Source organism: Eumetopias jubatus, unplaced genomic scaffold (assembly GCF_037043125.1).
Source record: "Eumetopias jubatus isolate StellerSeaLion01/CBP00866 unplaced genomic scaffold, mEumJub1_p1.0 scaffold_2, whole genome shotgun sequence".
Lineage (NCBI taxonomy): Eukaryota > Metazoa > Chordata > Mammalia > Carnivora > Otariidae > Eumetopias > Eumetopias jubatus.
This window is the reverse complement of record NW_028274808.1, coordinates 137,603,099-137,619,124: the sequence shown is the minus strand read 5'-3', so window position 1 is coordinate 137,619,124 and position 16,026 is coordinate 137,603,099.

Sequence of the window (16,026 nt, the reverse complement as noted above, 5' to 3'; positions counted from 1 at the left end):
TCCTGTTGAGTGGAGCAGAAAGAGAGTGTAGGAGAGAGGAAAGGGAGAAGCCTGGGATGCTCACCCAGGGACTCAGTCATGGAGCAGCAATTCATTTCTCCCCTTTTCACTGATAGTGGCAACAGAAGAAAAAACAGCAGTGGCAATGTGACTGATGAATATTCTCTTTGTGTGCTTCCTGTTTTCTAATACAGTTTTCTGGGATAAACAATTACATAATCAAAACTACCTGACATATGACCAACCTCTTGAATGTTATTGTAGCTCCCAGGGTAATATGTTTTAAACGATAGACAATCACCATAAACTTTCTTAATCTCAAGGAAATTAAAAGGAAATGTATACCCATTTATTTATGAAGGACCTATTGTGAGCCAGATACTTTTTTAGGGGCATAATAATGAATAAGCCTTCCCTCGAGGAATTCATCAGCTTGGAATAAGAAGGAATCTAAAGGATCTTATGTTTTTATTGTTCCTGTTGCTGCTACCGCTGTTGTGAATGGATTTTCCCCTCAGCTACCAATAGATTGTCATAGATAACTACATGAATTGGCCAAGACTTCCTGGAATCAGACTGTCAGGTGATGCTGCTGCTGATTTATTGGGAATACTACTTGGGAAGTATTTCCCGAAGTATGTTCTATAGCATACTAGTCTTTTAAAAGTATCTGCTAAGGGCGCCTGGGTGGCTCGGTGGTTAACCATCTGCCGTCGGCTCAGGTCCTGATCTCAGGATCCTGGGATCAAGCCCCACATTGGGCTCTCCGCTCAGCGGGGAGCCTGCTTCTCCCTCTCCCTCTGCTGCTCCTCCTCCTTGTGCTCTCTCACTCTTGCTCTCTGTCAAATAAATAAATAAAATGTAAAAAAAAAAAGTATCTGCCAAAAAAAAAATTTTGGTGATTGAGTTTGTTTGTTTAACCCAAGTTCCCAATTATCCACTGATCAACATCTCCCCATTTTCACCATGAAACACCTATGTTACTTGAGGTTTTTTGTTGTTGTTTGCAAGCCACACACACAAAAACATCTCACACATTTAAACAGGAAGAGGAAGGTACTAGAATCCAAGGAAGAGTTGAAAACCAAGACTCAGGAGAGAAAAAATAAAGAGGAATTCTGGGAGCCTCTCTGGTAAACACTACCAGTAATAAAGCTGGGTTCCAACTCCTTCCCAGTCTCTGTCAGGAGAGGAAACTTAATCAGCCACACGAGGGTCAGGTGCCCATCTCTGGAGCAATCAGCAGTGGTCAAGGCCAGAAGGGAGTCATAACACCTAAAGGTCCATCCCTGTGTCTCAGGGCTGTTTCTAGAGAAAGAGGAATTATCATGAGCTGGGAAGAAATCTCTCCTGTGAAATCTCTTGAAACTAGTACTATATTACACATTGTTAAAAACCATTAAGTATGATGTTGACTCTTGATTTAATATTCATATTTTAATATTGGATGGAACTATACTACTATTCCCAAATTTGTTTTGAGACCTGACTAGGAATGGAAGTCAATGTGTCCTTCCAAATGCAGGTTTGCCATCAATGGAAATTATTATTATAAATAAAATCAAGTTAGATGATATGGTACATATATAAATTTTGATATACATTCCAGGTAAAATTGCTTCTTGAGCAGTTTCTTCAATCAATTGTCCAAATTGGTTTGCTCAGATGTTGAGATTTTTGTGATTCTATTTATGAGAATGCTTTCAAGTGCTCTCTTATTGTTGTTTTAATCTGAAATTTCCTAACAACATATGATGTTGAGCATCTTTTCATATGCTTTTTTGGTAAAGTATCTGTTCCGATATTTTGCCCACCTCTTAACTGGACTTTTTCCTTACAGTTGCTTTTTAAGAGTTCTTTGTAAATTGTGGACACAAGTCCTTGATCAGATATTTGTTTTGCATATATTTCTTCCCAGTTTGTAGTTTCTCCCTTCATTCTCTTAAAGTATATAGTTGTTTTTAAATAGTATCTTTAACAAACTCTTTTTAAAAAAATCAAAGTGAAGTTGGATTTCTCCATATTTCAGAAAAGTTTTTATGTAAAAATTTGGATTAACTTTTTATTAAAGATAACTCTCAACAGTAAAACCACAAGGCTCAAAGCTTTTCAGAAGAAAAAATTTTGATTATCTTTTTATTAGAGAAATTAATGTTTTCTATTTCTTGAGCCAATTTTGAATGTTAAATTTTTCTCAGAAAAATAATCTACTTCATTGAGATCTTTTATTACATTCTCATAGACTGGCACATAATATCTGTTGTACTATATTCCCTTTGTACTTTTTGTGATATTAACTGTGTAATTCTTATTTTTTTAATTTGTCTCATACCTTTTTTCTTAATTATATTTATAAGAGATTTGGCTTTAAAGGGCCTACCATTTTGCTTTTGAATAGATTCAGATTCTGTTTTGAATTAATTTTGTTTCTATTTTTATTTTTCATCATATTCTTCTTCATGGCTTTTTTATTGTTTTCCCCAAACTTTTTGAAATGTAATTAGTCATTATTTTTATTTCTGCTTTATAAAAATAATTAAACCATTTAACACAAAATATTCTTTCTGAGAACACCATTGGCCACAACCGACAAATTCTGAGAATTGCTGTTCTTATTTTATTTTATAAATACTCCATACTTGCTTTATTTGCATTTGCCTTTAGCCCAAAATTTTAGTTGATTTTTGTTTTAATTTCAAAGTAATCCTAATTACTTTTATCTAGGCTTGTGAGATGATTTCTAATTTTATTGCATTGTTGCCAAAGAACCTTGCCTTTACAATCCCCACTTTGGGGATTTTATTGATATTTTCCTGTAACTTAGCTTATGTTAGCTTTATTTTTTTAATTTAATGTTCCACAGATGGTTGGAAAAAAACTGCATATTGTTTGTTTTAATGTGTATTTCAACTTTAATAACATATTATCCAAATACCTGTATCTCTTGTTTTATACATAAATGCATGTACATATGTACATATGTATGAATGTATGTGTTTTGGCCCATCAAAGGCTAGCAGAGATATGGCCAAGTTTTTTACCCTAGGCAGTGTTTAATACTCCTTGTAAAATTAACAGTTTTGCTTAATTGATTTTGAAACTCTTCTTTTGCTATTTTCATGGGCATTATCAGCATGGGCTGTACCTGTACTAAAAGAAAAGAACCTTCGATTTCCTTTTTTTTTTTTTAACTTGAATCCTAATTTTTTCCTGAAATTTAAAATATCAACTTTGCTTTCTTTCTGTTTTTATTTGTCTGATAAACAAGTGCTCGTCTTATTACCACTCCTAACATTTTTTCAGTGTTTGTTAATGTAATCTGGTGGCATAAACCTGGGTTATTGTCATTTTTAATATATCCTTTCTTTCAATAATATTCATTGAAAATTAAAGTAATTTTGTAGCAACATTTATGACAATAATTCTTGGTTCTATGTTTAAAATGCTTCAGTGTCACCATCAGTCCTGTTATACCCTGAAATCCCTATTCTTGAATTCTAGTTTTATCAAGTAATGTTTTTCTTACTTATTCTTCTTGTTAATTCCAAAATTACGTTTCCAGTCTCATAGCAAATAATTCAAGTAGAATTGAAAAATAGGTGCAAGTAAAGTTCTTTCCTCACAGGTCAAGGCTAGGGTGAGACAAATGAGATCCCTAGTACACACAATTTAAGGAGACAATCTCAGGCCACTTCCTCAAATTTGTACACTAGCTACCTTTTCACCTGACCTAGATACAGCCCCGCTTCCTGATACTTCTTCCACTGCAGAAAAGATATCACTGCTGACAGTTTGTCTCTGTAGAAAACTGTGTGTGTGAGCGCGTGCATGAGAGCATGCGTGGCTTTTTTTTTTTTTTTCATATCTGGTATCATCGATACATATGGTTCCCCACTTAGAATAGGGTCATCCACTCACTTCAACAAATATTTATTAAGAGCCTCCTGGGTGCCTGTTGTTTTAGGCATTTAAACAAAACAAAGACCTGATGAACCTGAACATATTTCAGTCTTCCAAAGAACTACATGTTCTTCCAGTGTGTGGAGGTACCATAATGTTTTCAACCACTCTGGTATGATGATGTTAAAGTATTGGTTGTCACAGACTATGATTTTTCTTACCATTTTCTTCCATGTAGAAATTCCTGAACATGGAACTGCTGGATCAAAAGGCAGGTGTGTTTGTTTAAATGTTGAGAGATACTATCAAATTGCCATTCCAAAATGTCGCACCAGTTCATAGCCATAAGGTGACTATGAAGGTGCATCTTTCCCCCTATTGATAATAGATATTAGCAATCTTTTCATTATCTGTTTCTCTAATAGGTAAATAGTTGCACTCCACTGTTGTTTTAGGTTGTATTTCTTTAATTATAAGTGAGTGTGCATATATTTTTATGTATTTATCAAATACCTAATTATCCTTTTGTGTCATTATCTATTTTTTAGTTTGATATTCTTTGTATTTTTTAACGTTCTTTATTTTCTAATTGATTTGGAAAAGTTTGGGATATACTGGGATTTTTTTTTCTGAAGTATGTGATGCAAATGTTTTTCTCAGTTTATTGTTATTTGATTTTCTATGGTTGTGCAAAAGGATTTAATTTTTAAGTAGTCAAGTGCAATTGTGCTCTTATTAATAGCTGTTGTATTTCATGACAGAAAGACTTCCCCAGTTCAAGATGGTAATTACTTTAAAATTTTCTTCTGATAGTTTTGCTATCATTTTTAGATGTAGATTTTTGTTCACTTGAGATTTATTTTGATATAAAGAATGATAAAGGAATTTAACAATTTTTTCTCAAATAACTATTAATTTGTCCCAGTATTTTTCAAAATAATCCATTTTTTCTTGACTAATTTTAAATCCCAAATTTATCTTAATAAATTCACTCCTTTTTTAGTTTATTTCTAGTGTCTCTATATTATGTATGGCTGGGTCACCACATGCTTTAATTTTTTTTTCTTATAGCTTTTAATATCTTTTAGGGCAAGTTCAACTTCATTCCATTTTTTCTTTTACAGTTGACACAATGGGTTTTTTTTACATTATCTTTAATATAATCGTTCAAACCTCAAGAGCATATAAGGATAAAATATGCAACTAAGATAAGCATTTAAAATAATACCTGTCACATGGTAAATAATAAATTTTAGCTTCTTAAATTAGTTCTCCAATGTAGTAAATCTATCTAAATCTTGTGCTTGCTACCAGAGAGGGTGAAATGTCTATTGTTTCCACTCATCTGCACTCGGATATTCCTTGGATTTTCTGCTCCCACTTGTTCCTCAACCGCAGTAGAATGCGCACAGCTCTCCTGGACTGAGGTGGGACTTTCTCTTATGCTCATGATGTCCAACACCAAAGGATATCATGACAGTTGTTATTCCTGGCAGGCAATTTTGCCAAATGATTCCTATCTCTGCCCAAGCACACATACATACCACTACAAGGAGCCCCTCTGCTTTTCCAGTTACTTAGGAATAAGAATAGTGGTACCCATCTCAGAGAGCAGTGCTTTTTAAATTGTATTCTTCAGAATCTTGAAGTTACATTTAAAAGCCTTAGGGGCCATCTCAAAGGGCAATAGAAGCCAGAATTAGTGAACTTTCTTGTGCATTTTCAGCTTTCTGTTTCAAGAAATACTTTATTTGGACAAATGATGACATTATTTTTAAAATAAAGGTGGGGAAGGAGAGGACAACGCAGTAGACAGACCCCTTTTTTTAATATTTTATTTATTTATTTGAGAGAGAGCAAGAGCACAAGCAGGGGGAGCAGCAGAGGGAGAGGGAGAAGCAGGCTCCTCGCTGAGCAGGGGGCCCAACGTGAGGCTCGATCACAGGACCCCAGGACCACGATCCGAGCCGAAGGCAGCCACCCAACTGACCGAGCCACCCAGGCGCCCCGAGAGACTCCTGTCCACCTCTCTAGTTAGTCTAGACCAGGGCTTCTCAATATCAGCACTATTGATGTTTTGGGCTGGATAATTCTTTGCTGTTGTTGTTGGGGGTGGGGGGGCGGTATCCAGTGAATTGTGGAATGTTCAGCAACATCCCTGGCCTCTAGCTAGTAGAAATTCCTCCACAATTATGACAAATGAAAATGTCTGCACACATTGCCCAAAATCACGTGGTGGGCAAAATTGTCACAACTGAGAACTACTGGTGTAAGTCAGGCTTTTGTATAGTAAGGCCATAATGGTGGATGCATGTACCCCCTCCATGTCTTCCTTCAGTTTGACAAGTTTGCTTTTGATAACAAATTATGTTTCTCAATCCACTTCATCAGACTTTGATTAGTAGGGGTTCCCTCCAAACTATGTAAGATTTAGTATTTTAGTGTTTGTGGGGTTAGAAAAACTGCATCAGGTCCTCTTGGTCTGAAAGCATTTAATGCCAGCCTCCTTGAAGACTTTCAATTGTACTTTACTTGCATAATAACAAGAAAACTATTTATCAGTTAAGGATGATCAGCAAATAAACATAAAACAATCAAGCAATGTCCTCTCATTGGTGGGTTTCAGTCTCCAGAAGCCTATCAAAACACGCGTGAGAAGTGGGTACCTGGTCACTGTGATGTTACTTTTTATTCAGTCTTGGCTTTACTTTTATTTCTCTCTACCTGGTTAGTTTGGATCTTTGATTTCTCTAACATTTCATTTGCTCGCTTCATACACTTTGGAAAATGGATCAGTGGATACCACCAGCTTTTGAATCTTTGAATCTTCCTTCTGGCTCTCCCAATCCTTGTCACGGATAATTCTTGTTATAATAATATATTTTTTACAGATCACAACTGTCAATTTCTAAGGAAGGATACTATTTCATTTAATTTTGAAATGGCTCTTAACAACAACAAGAAAAGCTAACATTTGAAAAGATTTCCTTTTCTCAGAAATAATTTCCTGCTTAAGAAATATAAACATTCAGCCAGTAATATATTGTGGTTACTTCTTTCAGGAAATCAAGTAAGTAGGTGTTTGCTAATCTGATTATGTAATAAGTAATATTTAAAAGTGAAAAATAATTTCTGCTTTTTTTCTTGGCAGTTTACTTATTCCATAACTGGCACATAAAAATGAAAAAGAAAATGCACTTACTATGCAAGTTATAACCACAGGTCAGAGTTAAAAAGATCAGTGAACTTATAAAACAAATTTTTAGTTTTTAATTTGCCAATTATTTTTAAATCGGTCACTGTTTCCTTCAAATTATCACTCTAAGAAGGATTAGCTGTTATAATGATGAGAAATTCCAATGTAAGTTCAAAAGTGTACTAAGGAAGCTGAAAACTTAGAAAGTCAGATATACACTGGGGAGGTAGGGGAGGCAGATCAAGCAAATAAAAAACTTCAAGAGGCAAAATGTAAGTAATAAAAACTTATGATTTTGGATACCTGCACCTAAAGGCACATTTTCCAAATTATTCTGCAACTGTTGTTGCTCACCATAACTCTGCTCAGCCACAGCTATAACGCAAACAAGGTACCATGTGTCTTCATTCTCTCACACCAGAGATGCCAATGCATTGCAGAAACCTTAGCCTTACAAAATCCAACTTCATCTTCTGATATTCTACCCCATGCAATTTACCTAACTTTTTTTTTTTTTTTTTACCTATGCTGAGCCCCTTTTCAGTTGCACAGCTCTTTCACAATTCTCTGGCTAAAGTCAGGTGAGAGTGTTGTACCAGGGCCTCTCACTCGTATAGGTTTAGGACTGGTTTGTGAGCACTCCTCTAATTATCCCTTTGATGAGAGTCAGCATGCAGCTCATAGCACCTGAAAGCCTGCATCTGAAACTGCCACATGATGTGAAGTTCCTAGAGAAATGGAAACAAATACTTATGAAGCACCTATTTTATGCCAGGCAATCTTCTTAGGCCCTGGTAGGGAAGCAGCAAAGAATACACTCAAAGCCCCTATCCCCAGGGACCTTACCTTCCAGTGAGGAGGACAGCAGACAAAGGAAACAGCCAAGAATAGCATCATTCTCTAATTTTAAACTATGCTTCTAAGATTGAGAGACAACTATAGTATAATATGTAAAGCAATGACTGGGGACTCAAGAGACCTGCCTTCGTGTGCCATTTTAACAGAATTTTTTAAAGTAAATCACAATTTAATTTTCTGAGCTTCAGTTTCCTTACATGAAAAATAGGGATAATAATATCCATAAACTCATATAATACCCGAAACAATCCCTTGCAATAAAATATTGAAAAAAGAGAAAATATTTATAAGGTTAAAGTCATCTTCAAACAATACATTCTTTCCCTAGCATTAATGTCTTCTTTATGGTTACTGAACAATTCAAAAACACCCCCAAGTGCAGAGTTCTTCCTATTGCCCAATTTAAACATGTCCTGATGTTCTGTTAACTTCAGTGGAACATCAGTAAGCGATGGCAGAACAACACAGGCAGAAGGCCAGGAAAGAGGTGGCTAAACCCCAAAATTAAATTCAGATGATCCTATCTCAACTGTTAGCATTTTGAGAGGCAAACCTCAATACCCTGATCTTAGACTGTGATAATAATCTTTGATATTTTGAAATGTTGCTTTGAAATAAATGTAACTACTTTTTTAAAAATGCCAAAGAAATTTACCAAACATAATGAAATTTAGGGCAAAAATATTAAATGCCAAGACATATTCTTCCATTTCAGTGTGAGAGCTGACAACATAAAATAAGAGTATATTGTAAATTATAATTTGATATGGGGACTACCAATTTTGCTTCTTTAATTGTACTCACTTGACAAGATGCAATCTGTTTTTTATTTTTATAATAAACATTATGTAAGGATGTCTTATCTAAGTTGATGTATCATATAGTCAATAGGAGTATATGCAGTCCTGGGACACAGGGGCCTACATCTTACTATAATATTTCTAGGCCTCAACCTGTCTCCCAAGATTCAGATGCATGTTTCCAACCGCCCATTGAATTTTTCTGCCTAAATAATTCAGAGCACATCAAACTCAACAAATTCAAAATGGAATTCATAATTTTTCTTCCTTTATTTTAAATTTTATTATGTTATGTTAGTCACCATACAATACATCATTAGTTTTTGATGTAGTGTTCCACGATTCATTGTTTGCGTATAACACCCAGTGCTCCACGCAGTACGTGCCCTCCTTAATACCCATCACCAGGCTAACCCATCCCCCCATCCCCCTCCCCTCTAAAACCCTGTTTGTTTCTCAGAGTCCATAGGCTCTCATGGTTCGTCTCCCCCTCCGATTCCCCCCCTTCATTTTCCCCTTCCTTCTCCTAACATCCTCCATGCTGTTCCTTATGTTCCACAAATAAGTGAAACCATATGATAATTGACTTTCTCTGCTTGACTTATTTCACTTAGCATAATCTCCTCCAGTCCCATCCATGTTGATGTAAAAGTTGGGTATTCATCCTTTCTGATGGCTGAGTAATATTCCATTGTAGATATGGACCACATCTTCTTTATCCATTCATCTGTTGAAGGGCATCTCGGCTCTTTCCACAGTTTGGTTATTGTGGACATTGCTGCTATGAATATTGGGGTGCATATGGCCCTTCTTTTCACGACATCTGTGTCTTTGGGGGTAAATACCCAGGAGTGCAAATGCTGGGTCATAGGGTAGCTCTATTTTTAATTTTTTGAGGCACCTCCACACTGTTTTCCAGAGTGGCTGTACCAACTTGCATTCCCACCAACAGTGTAAGAGGGTTCCCGTTTCTCCACAACCTCTCCAACATTTGTTGTTTCTTGCCCTGTCCATTTTTGCCATTCTAACTGGTGTAAGGTGGTATCTCAATGTGGTTTGGATTTGAATTTCCCTGATGGCTAATGATGATGGACATTTTTTCATGTGTCTGTTAGCCATCTGTATGTCTTGAACTCAACACCCAAAAAACATAATTTTTCTTTCTTAACCTTGTCCTTCTCCTGACATTTCTATTCCTGCTGCTATCCTTCAGTACCCAGGAACTTCAACTTCACCTCAAAGACCTCCAATCTCAGGGCGCCTGGGTGGCTCAGCTGGCTGGGCGACCGCCTTCGGCTCAGGTCGTGATCCCAGAGTCCTGGGATCGAGTCCCATATTGGGCTCCCGGCTCAGTAGGGAGCCTGCTTCTCCCTCTGACCCTCTCCCCTCTAATGCTGTTTCTCTCTCTCAAATAAATAAATAAATAAATAAATAAATAAATAAATCTAAAAAAAAAAAGACCTCCAATCTCTGTATCAACCTTTTCTTTGTCTCCTGTATTAACCCCATGTTGACATTCTCACTACCAGTGCCCTAGCTCAGTTCTCTACTGTCCCTTATGTAGGGTAGATCAAATGCAACCTCATCCGTTACTCAGGACAAGCCTCCTCCTGACTTCGATCCGTCTGCGTTGTGGAAGACAGACTCCAGGCTTCCAAAGATGTTCATGTCCTAATCCTCAGAGCCTGCGGCTTTGTCACCGCCCAGGGCAAAAGGGGACTTTGCAGATGTGATTAAGGTTTAGGACCTTGAGATGGGGAGATTATCATGGATTATTGAGGTCAGCCCAACCTAAGCATAGATTTGGAAAATCAAAGGAATTTTTTCTCACGTGATCCAAAGACAATGTGACTGAACGAAAAGGATCAGAGGGACATCAGACTGCTAGTTTTGAAGATGGAACAAGGGGGCCGTGAGACAAGGAATGTAAGCAGCCTCTAGAAGCTGGAAAAGGCAAGGAAAGGGCAGGGAAGCATTCTCCTGTGCTGCCTCTGGAAAGGAACATAGTCTTACCTGCTCTTTGATTTTAGTCCAGCAACACCTGCCTCAACTTCCAACTTACGGAACTATGAGATAATAAATTTGTATTGTGGGACACCTGGGTGGTCAGTTAAGCAACTGCCTTCAGCTCAGGTCATGATCCCAGGGTCCTGGGATCGAGCCCAGCATCTGGCTCGCTGCTCCACGGGAAGCCTGTTTCTCCCTCTCCCTCTCCCCCTGCTTGTGTTCCCTCTCTTGCTGTCTCTCTCTCTCTCTCTCAAATAAATAAATAAAATCTTTTTAAAAATGTTTTTAAAAAATAAAAATAAGTTTGTATTGTTTTAAGCTGCTCAGTTTGTGGTTATTTGGTGTGGCAACAACTGAAAATGAATACTCATGCACTGTTAGGTTAATCAATTTAAGAACATCCTTACTGCCTTATTCCCACTCAAGACTCTGTAGCGCCCTGTTACCTGCTAAGTATAAATCAGATGCCTCTATCTTACATACACAAGACTTTATAATTTCATTGCAGACATCTTCCACTATTTCCCCTCACCCTTACACACCAGAGAAATGTCTATAAGCCATTCCCCATATCAGTTCTTTACTTTCCCACCATTGTGACTTTGCTCATCTTTTGTCTGAAATGTGCTTCCTCTTCATCTCCACTTGCTAAAATTCTGGTTGTCTCTCAAATTTGAAATCCATTGCCATCTCCTCCAAGTGGCCCTCCCTGATTTCTCTAGCTGGAAATGAATCATTTTTCTCTTGTGTGCTTTCTTTACCATTGTATATATCTCTTAATTTTGTTTTAATTTCTGTCTTCTTTATGCAAAAATGTTACTTTGTCCTTATTACATCTATGAACGTTTCAAGAACAATCTTTTTTTAAAGATTTTATTTATTTATTTGACAGAGAGAGACAGCTAGAGAGGGAACACAAGCAGCGGGAGTGGGAGAGGGAGAGAGAAGCAGGCTCCCCGCTAAGCAGGGAGCCCGATTCGGGGCTCTGATCCCAGGACGCTGGGATCATGACCTGAGCCGAAGGCAGACGCGTAACGTCGCAGCCACCCAGGCGCCCTCAAGCACAATCTTGACTTTTATCTTTGAATCCCCTGATACTCTGATTTCAGGTCATTGCACTAAATAAGTATCAAGAATTCTTCTGTTGAACCAAAGGAACAATGACAGAATGAATACATAAGTAAGCGTAAAAAACACAATAATTTTATGTCATCTCCTCTTGACCAGTTTAAAGAAGACCTGGTATAATACATCTGATCTGTTTTAAAAGGGACACTTCAGATTTTTAAAACGAATTTTATTGAATTATCTTTATGGTACTAAAGAGTAAATATCATATTATGGTCTTCGAAAGACAGCTATAATAAAAATCTTCTGATGCAACAGTATTGTCTGGGTCTATCCAAAACATATAATGCAATAAATCTTGTAGATAATCTTTAGACCATGGACATACTTGTAGTCTGAACAATTTCCCTATGGTTGATATGATTCTTTAAGGATGTTCCAATGTTTGTTTCTCCATTCTCTGATTTGCTTATTTTCCTTATTTTGAAAATGACAACTTTGTTGTCTCTAAACAATGTCATCCCAGAGCCCTAGGCAGACAGAGTAAGACAAATGTGCCAAACATATGTATGACAGGGGAATGATTTTCCCAGAAATGATAACCACATGAAAGTTCTCAGAATGCCCTCCTGGGCTGTGGGACTTTTTAGCCAAAGAAAATGCAAATTGTATGGGCTGAAGTAGGAATCATATAAAAAGAAAAAGGATAAGGAAACTGGCTCAATATTTTTAGAAAAGAGAATTGCTTCTCGACATGCAAAATATCTGCATTATTCTTAAAGAATATTGATTCTACTTCTAAAATGGAACAGCTGGAAAATGGTATTTTCATGAAAAAAAAATCACTATTGTTGGAACTAAAACACTGGGAGGCATAAAGGGAGTAGTAATTAAATTGTATTGGGGAGATCATTTATTGAATGTCTGCTCTGCTGGGCACTAGACTAGGACTTGGGCACACCAAAATTAAAAATATAAAGCTTCGCCCTCAAGAAGCTGAAGTTCTAAGCCAATTCAAACTTGGTTAAGTCACCAACGAGCTAACTGGTTTTTGATGATTTGTGTCCAGTGAACTGACTTATGGGAAACTGACCTGCCTCTGAGAACTTCCAAGAATTTCTGAGAACTGAGAATATCATAGTAGAAGATAAATGATTTTAATTACGTGGAATAAAGAGTATGACGGAAGTTTTCACAAGATTACTTGATCGCCTAAAGAAGAAGCCTCTATAAGGCTTGCTGGCTGAGGGGATAGCTAAGTCCCAAAGAAGGAAATAACCAGGCAAAGGTGAGGCATCTACAACAAATGGATTAGAGAGAGGACAGGACCTGTCTAAGGAACTCTGAGGGATCAAACCTGCTGGCACACACTGTCTGAAGTAGGATGTGAATGGCGAGAGCTAAAGAAGGAGAGGTAAACACAAGTCGGATCACAAACGGTCTCATGCATTCTACCCATGCATTTGTGTTTTGTTTTTGACAAACCCAGGAGAACTATCAATAGGATTGAGGTAAGATAAAATGGGAGAAAGGACATTTTCGTTTTTAGATTAGATCACATGGGGTTGGAGAGAGAAAAAGAGAGGCTTGGTTAGTGTTTAAGCTTCTGCAGGGATGTGATTGGATCACTCAATGAGAGGCAAGGGAGTCACCTAGGAGGCAACTGTGAGAATCCTGCAGGAATCATAAGGCAGTGACAGAGGCCTGGAAGGAAGGAACCAATGTGAGCAGTATTTTGGAATTAGGATTAACGTGATTTAGAGACCTGTTGGGAATGAGGGAAGAAGAAACTGTAGATGCCCCAGTGACCTCTAGCCTGGGAAACTGGGAGAGGGATGGTGTGGTATCCATGAAACAATGTCAAACCTGCTGAACGTGGTGCAGAGCTCATGGTGGACATGGGGAAAAAGCATGTTTTATTGTGTTGATGCACACGTATTAGCCCAGTGTCTTCAGTAGCCTCAAATTTTCCAAGAGCTTAAAACTTTATAATTAATTGTGAAGGTTCATTTAAAATGCCCCCTACGGGCACCTGGGTGGCTCAGTCCGTTGAGCATCCAACTCTTGATTTCAGCTCAGGTTGATCTCAGAGTTGTGAGTTTGAGCCCCGCGCTGGGCTCTGTGCTGGGTGTGGAGACTGCTTTAGATTTTCCCTCTCCCTCTCCCTCTGCTCCCCCTGCCCACCCGCCTCCTCTCTCTCTCCCTCTTTCTCTCAAAAAATAAAATAAAATGTTTTTTAAAATTTTGCCCAAACTTTTCATTAATACATAAAACAAGGCACATGAAAGTGGCCTTTGTACCACCCCCTTAGAGTGGCTTCTATATATTTTTACTTGGCAAAAGGAAGAGACATTACTATTTACAGAATACCTACTATGTGCAGGCACTGTTTTAGAGTATTTTTGCATATTCTGTCCTCTAATACTCACAAAATTTGAAGAAAATGATATCCAGGAAAGTTCAGGAAACTCAGAGGTAGTAATCTCTGACTGCCATCTGTAGCCTAAACCTCAGCTTTGTAAGCTCTTTGTGCCCAAGGTCATAGACTAGCATTTCTCGTTTCTGTACTAATTTCTGAGTACAAAGTAGGCCATAGAGTGATACTTCATACTCTGAGGGCACTTAGCTTTGTACATCTTCGGGAAAGTGGTAATCCATTTGGTCTTGTGTCGTGTGATAAGTTAAAACTGTAATATATCTTTTGGACACTGGATGGCAATATTCTAAATAGGCTAATATCTACTTCCCTGTGTTGGGGCCAGTGTGACACAAGGTTTGCATAACAAAGCTTCATTTTTGAAATCCTATTTAGTCCCTGGCTTTCTGAGACTTGGAGACTGTTTTGCCAATAGAAAATAGAAAAGGCCATTTGGCTAAACCTGCCAGTCTGTCCATCCAAACGCTTGCAATAGGTCAATCATATTATCCTTAATGATGGAAACAATGTATGTAGTAAATCAACTCCAGAAGGCCAAGGACTAAGTTTTCTTATGGTGAAATTAAGAATATGAGCACATTCAAATAATTTCTGTTCCAGTACAAAATGTGAACGTCAATAATTCTGCCGCATCCACACATGATCAGCATATTCTGAACTGGGTGTGGTCTGGGTGTGAATATGTGTCACTGTCCCCCAAATTGGGAAATCTTTGGAATCTTTTATGATGTTGATCTGTTTGGGAAATCATGACACCAGATTAGGAATCTAAGGGGGAAGAAATGAGGAGAACAGTGTCAGCTGGCCGGCAATTTGTATTAAGACAGAAGGGAAAGGATTGCGTGTGGAAATAAGGGAAGGGGGATCATTATCTGATAGATCTCTGCATGTAAAAAAAAAACAACAAAAAAGAACTAAGACGTTCCCTTATTCAAAAGAAGGAATATAGAGCTATGTGTGTTTTGATGGTTTTGGTTCCTTGATTTCTTTCTGGAGATATTCAAGGACGCAACTTGTAGCCAGACTTGGTACAGTTCCAAAAAGTCTTGCAGGAGGTCTCTGGGCAGGGCAGTTCCATGGGCTAAACTCTAGGAAAGCTCCTCACTTCCTCCAAATTTTCAGAGATAGATCTTTACAATAGATTTGAAATCAAAGCTAATAAATTCCTGACACCAGCCATGTGTCCTATGAGCACAGATCTTGGCCATTTCCCTGGGCAGTGTCTCCAAATAGGTAATAAGGAAAAGCAAGACGAGGAATTACACTCAACCCAAAGCACCTAATGAAGCTCAGCTCTCCAGACGGCCGTCCGAGCTGAGCTGGCTTCGGTGCAGATATGTCCTCGGGCCAGAGGAGATTATTCCCATCTGTAACAGCTTGCTCTGCTAAACCCCACTGCCATTCTCTTTACAGTACAAGTGATATTTTGAAATACTTGAAAGAATTACACCTTAAAACAAACAAGAAAGCGCACCAGCAGCAAAAACTTGTTCCCCTGACAAAAGAATATAATATACGTACACCATTTACGTGTTGTCTTCTGCTTTACCACATGATTTCTGTGTGAGTTGAACTGAGATTGCAGAAAATTATAGAAGATGCTGAAACATGACAGCAAAATCGACTTACAGCTTAAAAGGAAAACATCAGAAAACGAATATATTTTATTAAATTTCAATCCCTCTAATTTCTAACACAGGGTGGAACTGAGCATACTTAAAACTTCTCTGAGTAGCTGATTGTCAGTAACTGGGCAGACA